The 16,778-nt window shown below is 37.3% G+C and overlaps 1 pseudogene; it reads right to left on the bottom strand.

Moving 5' to 3' along the window:
* Window positions 1-13,216: 13,216 nt before the first annotated feature.
* Window positions 13,217-13,817, bottom strand: LOC137751291 (AP-3 complex subunit sigma-1 pseudogene; annotated as a pseudogene).
* Window positions 13,818-16,778: the final 2,961 nt, after the last annotated feature.

Below are 16,778 nucleotides of genomic sequence, written 5' to 3'. Positions count from 1 at the left end.
AGAATAGCATATCCAAGATACTAGCTTACTCCTTCAGCCTGGGCTATGGAATGAAAAGATAATTGTCATGGAGCCAAGGTCTAGCTCAAACAAACTCAGCTAAACCCAGAAAAGCCCTCACCCTCATGAACTTAGGCAATCAATACATATTTGTTGTTATAACCCACAGAGATATTGGGATTGTTTGTTACAGCAAAAGCTGGCTAACACAAGTTTTGAATGAATTTGTTGTTGAAAATAAAGAAGGAAGAATTATATTGTCTATAAAAATGTTTGGTTTATATAGGAAAACCATGTAAGGGTCTGAATGTACATAAATAAATGAACTCAATCAGAATTATTCACAGGTGGAACTAATAGAGATACTATTAGGTTGACCAAAAGGTTCGTTCAGGTTTTCCTGTAAGATGTTATGGAAAAACCCGAATGAACTTTTCGGCCAACCCAATAGTGGAGTTGCTTGGTTGTTTGCTACTTGGACAGTAGTTTGTTTTTTTTTTTTTAATTTTTATTTATTTATTTATTTATTTATGGCTGTGTTGGGTCTTCGTTTCTGTGTGAGGACTTTCTCTAGTTGTGGCGAGCGAGGGCCACTCCTCATCGCGGTGCGCGGGCCTCTCACTGTCGCGGCCTCTCTTGTTGCGGAGCACAAGCTCCAGACGCGCAGGCTCAGTAGTTGTGGCCCACGGGCTTAGTTGCTCCGTGGCATGTGGGATCTTCCCAGACCAGGGCCCGAACCCATGTCCCCTGCATTGGCAGGCAGATTCTCAGCCACTACGCCACCAGGGAAGCCCCAGTAGTTTTTTCTGTTTTTTATTTATTTTTGGCTGCGTTGGGTCTTCGTTGCTGCACACGGGCGTTCTCTAGTTGCAGCGAGCGGGGGCTGCTCTTCCTTGTGGTGCACAGGCTTCTCATTGTGGTGGCTTCTCTTGTTGAGGAGCACAGGCTCTAGGCGCGTGGGCTTCAGTAGTTGTGGCACGCAGCCTCAGTAGTTGTGACGCGCGGGCTCAGTAGCTGTGGCACACAGGCTTAGTTGTGCCGCGGCATATGGGATCTTCCCGGACCAGGGCTCGAACCTGTGTTCCCTGCATTGGCAGGAGTATTCTTAACCACTGCACCACCAGGGAAGTCCTGGACGGTAGTTTTTGAAGTCAAAAGTAGTGACCCTAGATTCAGAGGCCTAGAGGGGATTTTGATAGGCTTTTTAGACATCTGCTTTTTAAAAAACTAATCAAGAGGTATCTATAGACCCAAAAGTCTGAAAGAAATTCCAGTATATATTAGAAGATGGGTCAGTGTTTCCAAGGATGTTGATACTTAAAGAAGAGCCTGCAGATTTAAAAAAGGGACTGCCAATGTTGAATGTTTAAGACATTGATTTTTTTTTAAATTTATTTATTTATTTTTGGCTGCGTTGGGTCTTTGTTGCTGAGCACAGGCTTTCTCTAGTTGTGGAGAGCGGGGGCTACTCTTCGTTGCAATGCAAGGGATTCTCATTGCAGTGGCTTCTCTTGTTGCGGAGCACGGGCTCTAGGCCGCATGGGCTTCAGTAGTTGTGGCTCGCAGGCTCTAGAGCGCAGGCTCAGTAGCTGCGGTGCACAGGCTTAGTTGCTCCATGGCGTGTGGGATCTTCCTGGACCAGGGATCGAACCCATGTCCCCTGCATTGACAGGTGGATTTTTAGCCACTGAGCCACCAGGGAAGTCCCGAGACCTTGATCGTTTAATGCTGTATATACATGCCAACTTGAGTGATGAGATTTTGTACCTGGAATGTAAAAATTATGTAGCTTGTTCTTTGAATTTTCATCATCCTATAGTAGAGAGTACTTTTTAGATGGAAAAAAAAAAAGACAAGGGAGTTAGAAGTATGTTAGAATGACATACTTAGAAGTATGTTCTGAATGACATGTATGTGTCACTGAGAAAAGAACCGAATTGATGAATGTTGTGGCAAAACCCCAGGGAATTAGGAGTTCACGACTTAATTAGATGCTCCACATGTAGAAGGAAGTATCTAAATAGGCTTACTTAAGAAGGTCTATCATCTGACTACAGGGCTGACTAACCCCTTTATTCATCTTTTTAAATGCTCTTGCACCTGTGAGAGTTAGCATCATCTGTATAATTTTTAAATTCTAGAAAGATATTTTTACAAGAACTTGTCCCATCTCATGGATTGCTAGTTTTCTGAACTTTTAGATACTGTATCATATTCATAAAAATAACAGAAATGAAAAGATGTTTTTATATATATATATATATATATATATATATATATATATATATCCACAAGTATCTTTCTTAAAGGAGAATTGGTGTATTGAGTCGTTCATAAATCCATTATTGACTAAGCATTTACTGAGTACCTGCTACATGCCAACTTTTTTTTTTTTCAATTGAAGTATAGTTGATTTACAATGTTGCTTTAGTTTCTGGTGTACAACAAAGTGATTCAGTTTTATATATATTTATATATATATATTTATATATATATATGTATGTTCTTTTTCCATTATTTATTATAGGATATTTAATGTAGTTCCCTGTGCTATACAGTAGGACCTTGTTGTTTATCTATTTTATGTATAGTAGTCTGTATCTCCTAATCCCATACTCCTAATTTATCCCTCCCACACCCCCTTTCCCCTTTGGTAACCATTAATTTATTTTCTATGTCTGTGAGTCTGTTTCTATTTCATAAATAAGTTCATTTGTGTCATATTTTAGATTCCACATATAAGTGATATCATATGGTATTTGTCTTTCTCTGTCTGACTTCCTTCACTTATTATGATAATCTCTAAGTCCATCCATGTTGCTGCAAATGGCATTATTTCATTCTTTTTTATGGTTGAGTAGCATATACCACATCTTCTTTATTCATTCATCTGTGGATGGACATTTAGGTTGCTTCCATGTCTTGGCTATTGCAATAGTGCTGCAATGAACATTGGGGTGCATGTACATTTTCGAATTATGGTTTTCTCCAGATATATGCCCAGGAGTGGGATTGCTGGATCATATGGCATCTATAGTTTTAGTTTTTAAAGGAACCTCCATATTGTTTTCCATAATGGCTGCACCAATTTACATTCCTACTAACAGTGTAGGAGGGTTCACTTTTCTCCACACCCTCTCCAGCATTTGTTATTTGTAGACTTTTTAATGATGGCCATTCTGACCAGTGTGAAGTGGAGCATGCCCACCTCTTGATCACCTGAGATGGAGTATAAAAGAAATGACCATCTACTCCAGGAGCTTATAATTTAACAAGTGTGTCAAGATTTATATGTATGAAATAATTAAGTAATAAACTCATGGTGATAAATGATTTTTGTGTTAAAAACAATGGTTCAGGAAATAAATTTGGACTGTTAGAGACTGGGATAAATAAAAGGAGGGCCAGGGCAGTTTCATAGAGGAGTGAGACAGATCAAAGAGAAGTCTGACCTTACAGTTGGGTGAGATTTGTTTAGGTGAGTTCTAACAGCAAGAATAAAGATGTAAACATGGGAAGCAGTAAAGAGAGTACAGCAGTATCTTAAGGAAACTAAATTACTGAGAGGCTTAGGGCTAAAGGAAATATGTTGTGTGCCGTATTTATACTTGAAAATGTCTGCTTGCTTCACAGACAACAATATTGCAAATGGAGACTATGACTAGCACAAGTAAGATGAGCGTAAGCATGCCTATCAGGTTCCCGGGGCCTCTAGCTTCTTTGGCATCTTTTGCCAGCTCAGTAGGTATCCCAATTAGCTAAGAGAGAAGCATTTCTAGGACACAGGGCTTTTCCTATGAAGAGTTAGAGTTAGTTCTAGTTGAGAAGTACCACTTTGTGTGATCCCCATCGTATTAATGAAAATAACAAAACACCGTTCATGAACATACATTGCCCATGTCTTCACTGAGCTGTTGCTGCATGGAATGGGAGAAACTCTTTATTGTACTTGAATGGGGAATAAGTGCATAGGTACTAGTATTATTTCGTTCTGTAGAGAGCACAGTCAAGAGATTCCTTATGCCAAGTGATTTCAGCTTTTTTGACTGTGGTCCTCAGTAAGAAATACATTTTAAATCACAATCCAATACACACGTTCATAACTATGTCCATATTGATATACATTAAACATACAAATTATTTTAAGACATTATATACTTTATGTTCATCTGGATAAGAGTAGACTGTGTTTACTGTTTACTGTAGTTGTGCTGTGAGAGGCTATAAATTTCCTTTAGTGTCTTGCTTTTGTCTCCCCTTTAGTCTTTGGGTTTTCACAGAAACTTCTTTTTTTTTTTTTAAGATTTATTTTTTTATTTTATTTATTTTTGGCTGCATTTGGTCTTAGTTGTGGCACTCGGGATCTTCCTTGAGGCATGTGGGCTCTTTCGTTGTGGTGCGCAGTCTTCTCTCTAGTTATGGCGTGCGGGTTTTCTCTTCTCTAGTTGTGGCACGCAGGCTCCAGGGCACGTGGGCTCTGTAGTTGTGGCACGAGGGTTCCAGAGCATGTGGGCTCTGTAGTTTGCAGCATGCGGGCTCCAGTTAAGGCGCTTGCGAGCTCAGTAGTTATGGCACGTGGGCTTAGTTGCCCCGTGGCATGTGGGATCTTAGTTCCCTGACCAGGGATGGTGCCTGCATCCCCTGCATTGTAAGGCAGATTCTTTACCACTGGACCACCAGGAAAGTCCCGAGACTTCTTAAATAGGATTTGAGCCTTGTAGTTCTTTTAGCTGTAATCTCTTGATATTATACGGGAATCCTATGGATGTTGTGGTAAGATGCAGAGGAGGGAAAGTATTCTATAGTCCTATGATTAGGTCTCAGTCTTTTAGTGAGCCTGGATTGGGTGTTGCCCTTCCTCCAGATCAGTTAGGCTTTTGTGAAATCCCAGTTAGGCTCTGGTCAAATAGTTTCCCTTAAGGGTAGACCTTGTTAAGAAGAACAGAAAGTTCTGGGCATATTTCAAAATGGTTACTTTCCCCCTTTTCTTGCTGGAAGCACTAGGAGATTTGTCTCCCATCTACACTGTGAGAACATGATGGAGCTCCTAGAGGTAAAGCTCAGAAAAGCCTGAGAATCCCTTTAAAATTGGGCCCCATGGAGTTTTTAACCCTCAAGTTTTGGGAGTTTTAATTTTCAAACATTGAGCCACTTAGCAATTCATCAATTACAGTTTAAAGAATTCCTACCAATCCTGGCTCCTGCTGCTGGCTTCTGCTCCTGGGCTTCTGTTCCTGGTAAACTGTGATTCTCTGTATCTTCCTGTCTGTCTCTCAAGTTTGGGGAGTAACAATTTATCCTTTGGCCTCAGATCTCTGATATATCTAAAAACTGAAGACTTTCAGTTTGTTCAGCTTTTTTCTTGTGAGGATTGGAGTGGCAACTTCTAAGCTCTTTCAATACTTCACTATATACAATGAATACTATTTTTTCTGTTCTATTTAATTCTATCTCATTTTAAAAATTGCTTGTTACAACCCACTAAACTGGGTTACTTTTTTTTTTTTTGGGTTACTTTTATGGTTATACAAGTTTTAAAGGAAACACAATTGAATTCTTCTATAACCTGAAAGTGGGAAAACTATGACTCCAGAATTTCTAATGGACTATGAAATGTAGGTAGATGGATAAATAATCTGTGATGCATCTGGACAATGGAATTTTATTCAGTATTAGAAAGAAATGAGCTATCAAGCCATGATAAGTCATGGAAGAAACTTAAATGCATATTACTAAGTGAAAGGAGCTAATCTGAAAAGACTACACACTGTATGATTCCAACTATATGACATCCTGGAAAAAGAAAAACTATGGAGATAATAAAAGGATCAGTGGTTGCCAGCCATTAGAAAGGAGGGAAGGATGAGTAGGTGGAGCACACAGGATTTTTAGGGCTGTGAAACCCTTTGAATAATACTATAATTGGGGATATATGTCATTATATATTTTTCAAAACCCATAGAATATACCAATAGTGAACCCTAATGTAAACTATGGACTTTGGGTGACAATGATATGTCCATGTGTCCATGTAGGTTCACTGATTGTAATAAATGTACCATCTGGTGCAGGATTTTGATAGTGGGGGAGGCTGTGTGTATGTGGGGGTAGGGGGTATGTAGAGAATCTCTGTACCTTCTGATCAATTTTGCTCTGAACCTAAAACATCTCTAAAAAATAAAGTCTATTTATTTATTTTTTAATAAAGAAAACAAACCATACAGATGGTTGCCAACCAGAGAAAAAAGAGAATAGTCTGCAGGACACAGAAATAGAAGTTGAATTTTTTTAAAATTTCTTGTTATATAGAGTTGACTTTGGAATTATGTAAGTATTTTACATAATTATAAGAAAAAATAAAGTTGGAGTGGGACTCAGTTTCTAAAAGTAAAAAGTGAAGTGAAAGAAACAAATGAACCTAACTTATATCCACTTTAATTCTATAAACATAGAGGAACAATTCTAACTGATTTAAAACACAGTAATTTGACTTTATATCTCTAGTGTAGGATAACCTAAGGATAAAGAAACTGCAAATAAAAAAATCTTGCTTTGTTTTTAGTAATCATTATACTTGTGGTAGTGTTTATATTAATATTCTGAGACTGCGTGTAGTACAGAAAAGCAAATGAGTAAGTTGAATTCACTGAGAACTGAGATTTTTTTTGGCATAGAAGAAGACACAAGTATAAACTACATGAGGTTAAGGAAAATCTCTCTAGTCTAGTACCTAAATTGGAAGTATTAATATAGGCTCATCTTCTAAAAACTGCACACTTTCTAATTGTGTCTACTAAAAAGTTCTAGAAATAATGAACCTAGTATCAATGAGCACTCTTAAAACACAGATTGTGTTCTCTAAATACCATTTCCCACTAAAAAGAATTAGTGATTCTTAGACAGATGGCTGATTCCAGTGTCGTAACAGGAAATGTACTGAGGATCTTGGAACATTTTGTTAACCAGAAAGCAAGAAAATTATCAAAAACTACTGGGGTCTTGTCAAAAAGATAAGTGCAATGGATTGATACAAATCCAATATATTTAAATTTATAAGTTCAAAATGATACTTTTAAAAAACTTTATTGATTGTCAATATCTTTTAAATGGACTATACATCAGGGAAAGCAAATAATTGATGTCAAGAAGTTTTACTTTATGGAAGTATACCAGCTAATAAACAATAAAGGAATGGTGGAATTATAATATCACTATTTACAGTCCCTAATAATTTAATAGATCTAGGCAGTAATCACAGTGGCTGCTAACATCACTGAAAGTGAGACAAACAGACATTATGTAATTCCTGGGGATGTACATAACATCACCCAAGAAGAATTCTTGCTAAAAAATCAAGCCCAAATCTGTCAACACCTCTAGATCTAACTACCAATTTATAGGAAATAATGGGGATGGATGAACACATTAAATGACACCATGAGAATACAAGCAGAATGTGGGGAGTAGCGACTTCACAGAAAAAACCAACTACTGGCTTTCTTCAGTAACCATACCAAAGAGAAAGAGAGAGAAAGGGAAGGAAAGAGGGAGGGAGAGAGATAAGGAAAAAGAAAAATAGCAAGTAATAAAAGAAATGGAAAAGAAACCAATATATAAAAAGAAAATAAAAAGATATAATAACTAGTTACAATGTATAGACATCATCTGGATCTTAATTCAAATAATAAACCATTAAAAAAAAACACTCCAAGAGATAACTGGAAATATTTCAACATTGTATATTTATGATATTAAAAACAACATTTATTGGGGCTTCCCTGGTGGGGCAGTGGTTGAGAGTCTGCCTGCCAATGCAGGGGACACGGGTTCGAGCCCTGGTCTGGGAAGATCCCACATGCCGCGGAGCAACTGGGCCCGTGAGCCACATTTACTGAGCCTGCGCGTCTGGAGCCTGTGCTCCACAACAAGAAAGGCCACGATAGTGAGAGGCCCGCGCACCGCGATGAAGAGTGGCCTCCGCTTGCCACAACTAGAGAAAGCCCTCGCACAGAAACGAAGACCCAACACAGCCATAAATAAATAAATTAATTTTAAAACAAAAAAGTGGGACTCCTGATATTCATCCCACTTTAAAAAAAAAAAAAACATTTACTGAGGTAATGATATTGTGGTTATAGTTGAAAACAAATAAGTATACGTACATATACAAATACATACACTCAGAAATATTCACAGATTAAATTATACAGTATCCGGAATTTGCCTAAGTATTTTAGAGGTGGGGTGGTAAAGAGTATGGATATAGAGAGGAAGCAATACTGGCTGTGAGTTGATAACTGCTGAATTGTTGAACTGGGTGATTCTCTCCCATTTATGCTCACAGGATTTTAATTTATGAAGGTGAATCATTGCCAACAGAGAGCTAATGCCATTGAAAGAAGATTTTTATTACTTACATTTTCTAAGAGGAGGGGCACACCATGCTACACAAGAGAAGCATCAGGTGGTCAGAAGACAGAAGACAGGAACAAGGAGAAGAGCCTGTAGCAGGGTTTCCATGAGGAAGGCAAGGGAAGGTAGGGTAAACAGCTTGGGATTGGCCAGTTTGAATAATTCTGGCAGGCTTTGGACTATAGGGATGGTCTCTAGTTACTTGATAGCTGGCCCTGGGATGATTTAGGGCAGGAGAAATGCTGGCTTCATATGTGAGAGTTAGATAAGGAGGTGGTTGGCTTGTGTATGAGAAGGGGCTCCCAAGTAAATTATTTACTATCTTTAGGAATTAGCCAGCTCTGGAAGGGGCAGTCTCTCCCCAGGTTTGTAAGGCCTCCAAATGCCAGCATATCAATACAGAAAAGAAAATACAGTTAAAGTAATTGGCCCCATGGTGAACAGATGCCAATAGACAAATACAGAATCTAAGAAAATACATACATGGGGTACATTACATTGCTTTCTCTATAATTATATATGTTTAAATTTTTTCTTAAAAAATTTGACTTAAAAAAAAATAAAACTAGAAAGGGGACTTCCCCGGCGGTCCAGTGGTTAAGACTCCACACTTCCACTGCAGGGAGAATGGGTTTGATCCCTGGTCGGGGAACTAAGATCCCACATGTCATGCAGTGCAGCCAAAAATAATTAATTAATTAATTTAAAAAAAAAAAGAACTAGAACATTAGATAGTGTAAATAGGTTTTTTTTTCCAAAGAGAGCTACAACAATATCACCCATTTCACATGTTCTTTAGCAATGTGGCCTTGCTACTTTCCTATCGGGAGGTAGAGTCTATTTCCTCTACCATTGAATTTGGACTAGCCTTGGTACCTATTATGACCAATGGGAGATGTAATGCTTTGACTTCTGAGCCTGGGCCTCAAAAGTTATACATCTTCTATCTTTGCTTCTTATAATGCACCTTCTGGGAATTCAGCCATTATGCTGTGAGGAAGCCCAAGCAGCCACATAGAGAGACCTATGTGGAGAAATACCAAGTCCCCTGACTACAATCTCAGCTGAGTCCCCAGTCAGGAGTCAGAAATAACTTGCTAGACATGTGAGTGAGACCATATTAGACCTTTAGTCATTTCAGCACCCGCACTGACAACATGACCCCTGACAAAGAAGAAAAACTATTTAGCCAGTCACTGCTCAAATTCCTTATGCATAGAATCATGAACAAATAAACCATTTTTGTTTTAAGCAATTAAGTTTGAGGTACTTTGTTACATAGTGATGAATAACTGATTTAAAAATATAAGAACATCTTGCAGAGATCAGTACTTCCTTATGAGAAGAAAATAAAGAACTATAACATGGATGTGATCTTTAAGCAAATGAATAAAAATAAAGGCGAATTTAATTTAAACACCAAAAAAAATTGATTTCATGATACATGTAATTAAAAAAAATACTGCCTGAAGTAATGCAAGGCAGATGGTCAATAAGTGGTTCAGAGCTGGAAATATCTTTACATTTTTAGAACAGTGAGGTCTACTTAGCTGGAATAAATAACAAAATTAGAAAAGTAGCAAGGAACTAGATGGGGGAAGGTCAATAGAGGCATTAACCTTAAATGTCTCAGTTAATAGTGCAGACTTTATTCAAGAGGCAACAGGAAGTTGGCTGAAGATTCTGAGCAGGACAGTGACATGATTTAATCAGTATTTTAACAAAAGTATTGAATAGTTGTTTTAGAATGGATTGGTTTAAGGAAAAACTTGACACAGCAGGGCCAGTTAGGATGATTTCCAGATATGAGGTTATGAGAATTTAGACTACGGAGATATTAAGTACATACAAATTCAAGAAACAATCTAATAAATAATTAAGAGATGACTGAAAGGTTAAAGGAAATGAAGAAGGAAAATCCAGAGATGATGCTGAGATTTTGAGTTGGGAAGAATGAGAAAATTGTGGTGACACTGATGGAAAAAAATTGAAAAGAGATATTGGGTTGAAAGATGATGAAAATGTGGTTCTAGACCTACTGAGTTGTAGAATATCCAAGTAGAAATACTCCATGCCCAGTTTCTGGCACAAAACTGAATTAAGGTGAGACATTATCAATCACAATATTAATCAGTATTTCCCAAAATGTGTTTCTCAAATGCCCCATTCAGAGAGTTTGAGACCAAATAAATTGGGAAAATGTTTGCTCCTTCTTGGATATCCATAGTGCACATTAGGGTAATGAACACTCAAAATGATCCTTCTGTAAGGAAACCTATATAATTTTGCTAAAACAAACAAAGCATCCCAAACTATAGTCAACCTTTGACATGCTTTATATCATGACATACTTGGAAAATGCAAGAGGAGACTCATCAAGAATAAATCTATTAGCTAAAGTCAGAACACAGAGTCAGTTAAAAATGGAAAAGAAGATTGAGAGCGATGGACAGGGGATTAAGAACTGAACTATGACAGAGGAGATTCTGGAGAAGGGACTGTCTGACAAATGGAAGATGATTGTGGAAGTTCAGTGCCAGAGAAGATCACAGAAGCCGACCTTTAAGTGGGTTTCAGAAGGACAAGATGGTCGTGTGCTACAGAAATGTTAAGAAGGCCGAAGCCAAAAAAAGAGGATTAGAAAAGGTAATTGGATTTAGTAAGAGGTCAGTTGTCACCCTTGAAAGAGTTTTGATGGAATGGTTTGAAGGAAAATGTATAATAGAGGCCAAAGAAGAAGTATGTTGTGAGGGAAATGAATATGAATAATAGATAATGATTGGAAGGAGAAGAGTAACTCCATGTGTTGTCTATGTCAGTTGAAAAATTACCAGTAGTAAGAAATCTGTGCCCATGCAAAGACTGATGAGAATATGCCAATGAGGCAGTCCAGGAATGATGCTGGAGAGTGGGAATAATTGATCTGGGGAGTAAGGAACATTTTTAGGGTAATGCCAAAAGAGGGCTAAATAGATGAAATGAAAGAGAAGAACTACTAAGGGTCAGGATTGTTGGGTAAAGGAGGCAGATAACAAGGGAGAAGGCTGTACTCAGAGAAAGAAAACCAAATGCATGCCCCCTTGGAAGACGAGCAATGCCAGGCTATGTTAAGGACAATAAAATCTGGGAGACTGAGAAAGTCATTTAGGTAAATGTTGAATATAAAATGGAAAGGAATATAAATGTATATTCTTTAATAAAACATATTCTTTAGTACATATAAAAGAAAAGTTTGGAAAGGATGGTATGATCTGTCCCCTTATTGTTTACTTATTAGTTTATTTCAATTGCTTATTAAAGATAAGTCCTTCCCATTAAACTCTAAGTTCTGTAAGGCAGACCTTGGTCTGTCTTATTTGTTTTTGTGCCACTTATGTCTAATAGTGCCTGGCACATAATAGGTGATTGGTAGATATTGGTTCAGAATTTATAAGGTGTGCCTTGGTCCAGGAGACAGAGTGGAAGTGTGAGGTACAAATGATAGCAATCAATATTTGATTATAACAGAAGAGGAAGTCTAGGTCTGTGAGTGGGGAAACTTGCCTAATTAATAAACATTTTTGAGTTGTGAAGCTGGGCATTACCTCTCAGATCATCTGATCTTGATTCGTGTTTCTAAGGAAAACTCATTTAATTTCTTAGCCTTAAGAAGCAAACTCAACCAAGAAAGACTCATAACACCAAAAAAAAGCCTATATTTTATTTCATCATATGGGTTTTTTTTTTAAATTTTATTTATTTATTTATTTTTGGCTGTGTTGGGTCTTCTTTTCTGTGCAAGGGCTTTCTCTAAGTTGTGACAAGCGGGGGCCCCTCTTCATCGCGATGCGCGGGCCTCTCACTATCGCAGCCTCTCTTGTTGCGGAGCACAGGCTCCAGACGCGCAGGCTCAGTAGTTGTGGCTCACGGACCTAGTTGCTTCACGGCATGTGGGATCCTCCCCGACCAGGGCTCGAACCCGTGTCCCCTGCATTAGCAGGCAGATTCTCAACCACTGCGCCACCAGGGAAGCCCCCATACTTCATTCTTTAAATAACAATTGTGGGGCTTCCCTGGTGGCGCAGTGGTTGAGAATCTGCCTGCCGGTGCAGGGGACACGGGTTCGAGCCCTGGTCTGGGAGGATCCCGCATGCCGCGGAGCAACTAGGCCCGTGAGCCACAACTACTGAGCCTGCGCGTCTGGAGCCTGTGCCCCGCAACAAGAGAGGCCGCGACAGTGAAAGGCCCGCGCACCGCGATGAAGAGTGGCCCCCGCTTGCCACAACTAGAGAAAGCCCTCGCATAGAAACGAAGACCCAACACAGCCCAAAAAATAAAATAAATAAATAAATAAATAAAATCCAGCCATTCGTATTAAAAAAGAAAAAAAAGGAAAAAAAAGGAGTAACTTAAAAAAAAAAAACAATTGTGACAAATAACAGAAAGAATTAAGGAATGCTGTATTTGTGATCCATACGAAACACCAACATTTTGGGTTATACATAATTTAAAGAAATGTCCCAAACACTTTTCAAAATACTGTAGTAGCCAATACATAGAGGCATGCCTTAGGTGGCCATAGGAATGCAGTTTAGAAAACAAAGAAAAAAAATCACACTGTAACTACTCAATTTCTTCAAAATTACTGAGCAAGAAAAGCAACAATGAACTTCCATACCACCTTTACATAACTTCTTTACAGTACCTTGACTTAAATCCAAGAGCGAAAGTTGACTCTCCTCCTCTATTTTTGGTAAACAACTACATGGTAAACTTAGATTAACTTTTCCCCCAGATTTTACCTGGGAGTGGCCTTTTAAATTTTTTATTTAAAAGAGGACAGGTTTGGCACTTTTATACTGATGTCACAAATGTTAATATTTCTTGGAATCTCAGGAAGATTCATATTCTTTACAGCTGATACAGCACCAGATGGAGCTCCCTCTAAGCCAGCCTCAGATTTCTCCAGTTTATTTTGTGCATCAATTTGTTTAACAGTCTCATTCATGTTGGTCTCCAGTACCATTCCCCCCCCATCACCATTTGTGCAAGAATATTGTGAACCTTGTCTACATGGAAAATTAAATCCAGTTCACAGACGTTTTCAAAACACTTGTCTAATGTTTCCACAAATACTTGAATTAGATCTAAAATGCCAAGTTCACTTTCTGAAGAATCCACACAGAAGACAAAATATAATGTTGCATAATGTCTATAAATCGTTTTGTTGTCAGATCCTCCAATTAATAATCCTCCTTCTAGGAAATTACAGCATTTTCATCTCTCTTAGATACCAAATGGAATGTCTCCCTGATGATATGCTGTTGTGTATCTTCACTGTAGGGCTGGTAGAACTTGGAGAGCCGCGGCTTCCCGTGGTTGTTAAAGATGAGGATCGCCTTGATCATGGCTGAGCAGGGCCGACCGGGTGGAGCTGGGGGCCAGGGTGGGGGCGGGCGCGCGAGCCTCGCCTCGGGATCTCGCTGGCGATCCTTCCCCACCGGGTGAATGGTTTTAAACAAAAACATATGCTAAATATTCATCTGGACAGAGATGACACGAGATAGAATCTACACGATGTAGCGATAAAACCATGTTATTTAGAACTATTCAGGTAAATTTTAAATAGTGAAAAGAAATAAAATGGTTGCTTCTGGGAATTAGAAAATAGAGGAGCAGTAAGGGAGAGGGAAGTGTTGCTTCAAAGAATCACTTAACTCTTTAAGTTAACTATGTGCATGCGTATCTTATATAAAAATTTTAAATATAAAGAAATTAAGAATGGAAAAAGAAACAGCTAGCTAGCTAGCTTAAGATTCTTCATAGTTATAATTTTGATATTGTCTATGGCCATACCACCCTGAATGTGCCCGATCTTGTCTAATAATTTTGATGTTATCCTCTTCTCTGATGAAAAGCAAGAGGAAGGCAGTTGGCTTTTACAAAGAGGTTACCATTCTGAACAAATGATGTAAATGGTACTCTAAGTGAAGTGAAGAATGAACATATAGTTGCATTGAAATTGTCTGCATCTGTGTGTGGAGAGGGAGGGCAAAAGCCCTAGGGACATGGACTGTCTAACTAAAAGTGTAATATTCCTATCAGTAGTTCCTGATGAAATAGATTAAAAAGATAGACACAAAGTGAGGTAATATTTAATAATTTGCAGGGTTCCTAGAAACATTGTTCAATATTAATTTTCAAGTCTACACTGCCACATATTTATTTGATATTTAGCTTGAATTGAGTTAAATCCAGTGAAATGTCAAATATGTGAGTCCCATTATTTTGTTTGGTCACACATTGATAAGACAGTATTTGTGTTCGAATTTGTTTACAAATTTTGTGATATTATTATGATTTTCCTTAAAATCAAGCAAGTTGTAAAAAATGATTTATAGATGTTTATAATAGAGCTTCCTACTAAAGACAGCACTTGGCTTTTCTGGCATATTTTTCAAAACTTTAATGATTAAATAGTTCTTAAAAATGAAATATATATATAGATATCCTCAATTCTCAATAAAAAAGTAGAAAATATATATGATATCCTAAATTCACAATAAAAAAGAAAATATTTCATTTTTAGGAACTATATATATATAAAATCATTTTAAGAAGTTATCATACACCATTCACATTTATCATTTAAAAAGAATGATTATTTTGCCTACTCTAGCCTTAAAAGATCCAGGGGGAAAATACAAAAAATGTTCTTATATTTTGGCAATTTCTTGTCATAGGTGTTACTTATATTGGTGGTGTGATATATTGATTAATAAGATATTAAAAAATCTTTTTAAATAAAAATTTAGAGTTCTTTTGAAATTCAGAGAATTATAAAATAATTTGTCTGTATTATATATGTGTATGTGTATGTATATAGACTCTGATTAGAATTGTCTTTTGACATTAGTTAGTTCATTCTTAGCTTTTGTTCAGATAGGAAATTGAAGAACAGAATGTTTAATGGTTCCCTAATTCTAATATGACACAGCTGATTGGTGAGAAAGCAGTGGTCTCCTGATCCTCAATCCCATTCTACTTCTATGACACCAGTAGTAAAGGAATTCCAATTTTTGATAATTATGAATATAAATGAAGAAGTTTAAGAAGCATGATCTAGTTATGATGATGAGAACAGAAAGGAAAAATAAAAGACTTACAAATTATTTGATCAGAGTTGGGAGAGAAAAGATTCATTGAGGAAATGGGAAAAGTTTGGTAAACTTTGTAAAGGTTGGAAATATATTCCCGTCAGATTTCCTATATATATATATTTAATTATAAATAGAGTAGTATCTATAAAAATAGCGCTCCTCACTCTTCAGTCTGTGCAGCATGGGAAGACAGAACTCTAAAAGAAAGCCACAATCCTACTGGTCTAAGAATTTAGAGAACTGAGTTTGGGACTGCCTGAACAACTAAAAATCTAGGGGGAAATCCCCAAAAGGAAGGAGCTTCTGGGTGAGAAGACACAAAATCTGTATCTAAGCTCCCCTCAAAACGTTGGCTTACTGCCTCAACTGTGAACGTGCCAGTGAGAATCTAAGGAACCTAGCTGAAAGTAACATCTGGGGAAGGCTCCAAGAACTAAGCAGAGATTTTAGCTGCTATCTACCACAGGTAAGACACACTTTGGAGATTAAATCCAACTAAGTTAGAAGGGCTTGATAAACACCTTGGGCTTTCCATAAAGTTAGGAATAAAGACTACATCACAAAACTAAAACAGAGAGCTGCCCTAACAAAATAAAAACCAAGCCTCCCCAAGTTGAAGGCAACCTGTCTGTAATTTAACTACTTGCTAGAACAACACTTTTCAGAAGAAGATCCAGAGATTCTGCAATATATTACCCTCAGCATAACAATAAAAACTTACTAGAAATGGGAAAATGTGACTTATAGTCAATAGAAAGAGACCAACAAAGGACATAGGTGTTAGATTTGGCAAAGAAAGACTTTAAAACAACTGTGATAAATATGTTGAAAAGTCTACAAGAAAAGATGGATATAACATATAAAGAAATGGGTAATGGGGAATAAATATTGGAAAAGCTAAAATGAAACTGTCTTTATTCACAGACAACATGATTCTACACGGTTCTCCAAAAATCTATTAGGGTCAATAAGTAAATTCAGCAAAGTTGTAGGATATAAAGTCAGTATTTCTATATTGTTTCAACAGACAATTGGAAGGTAACATTTAAAAATAAATATCTTTTATAATAGTGTCAAAAAACATTAAATACCTAAGAATAAATTTAAGGAAAGGTGTAAAATATCTCTACTTTGAAAATCACAAAATTGTAGAAAGAAATTAAGACAGACCTAAATGAATAAGATACACCATACTTTGTTGCAAGACAATATTATAAGAATGTCATT

Source organism: Eschrichtius robustus, chromosome 17, assembly GCF_028021215.1.
Source record: "Eschrichtius robustus isolate mEscRob2 chromosome 17, mEscRob2.pri, whole genome shotgun sequence".
NCBI lineage: Eukaryota > Metazoa > Chordata > Mammalia > Artiodactyla > Eschrichtiidae > Eschrichtius > Eschrichtius robustus.
The sequence above is the reverse complement of the archived record's forward strand: the minus strand, read 5'-3'. Positions and strand labels throughout refer to the sequence as shown.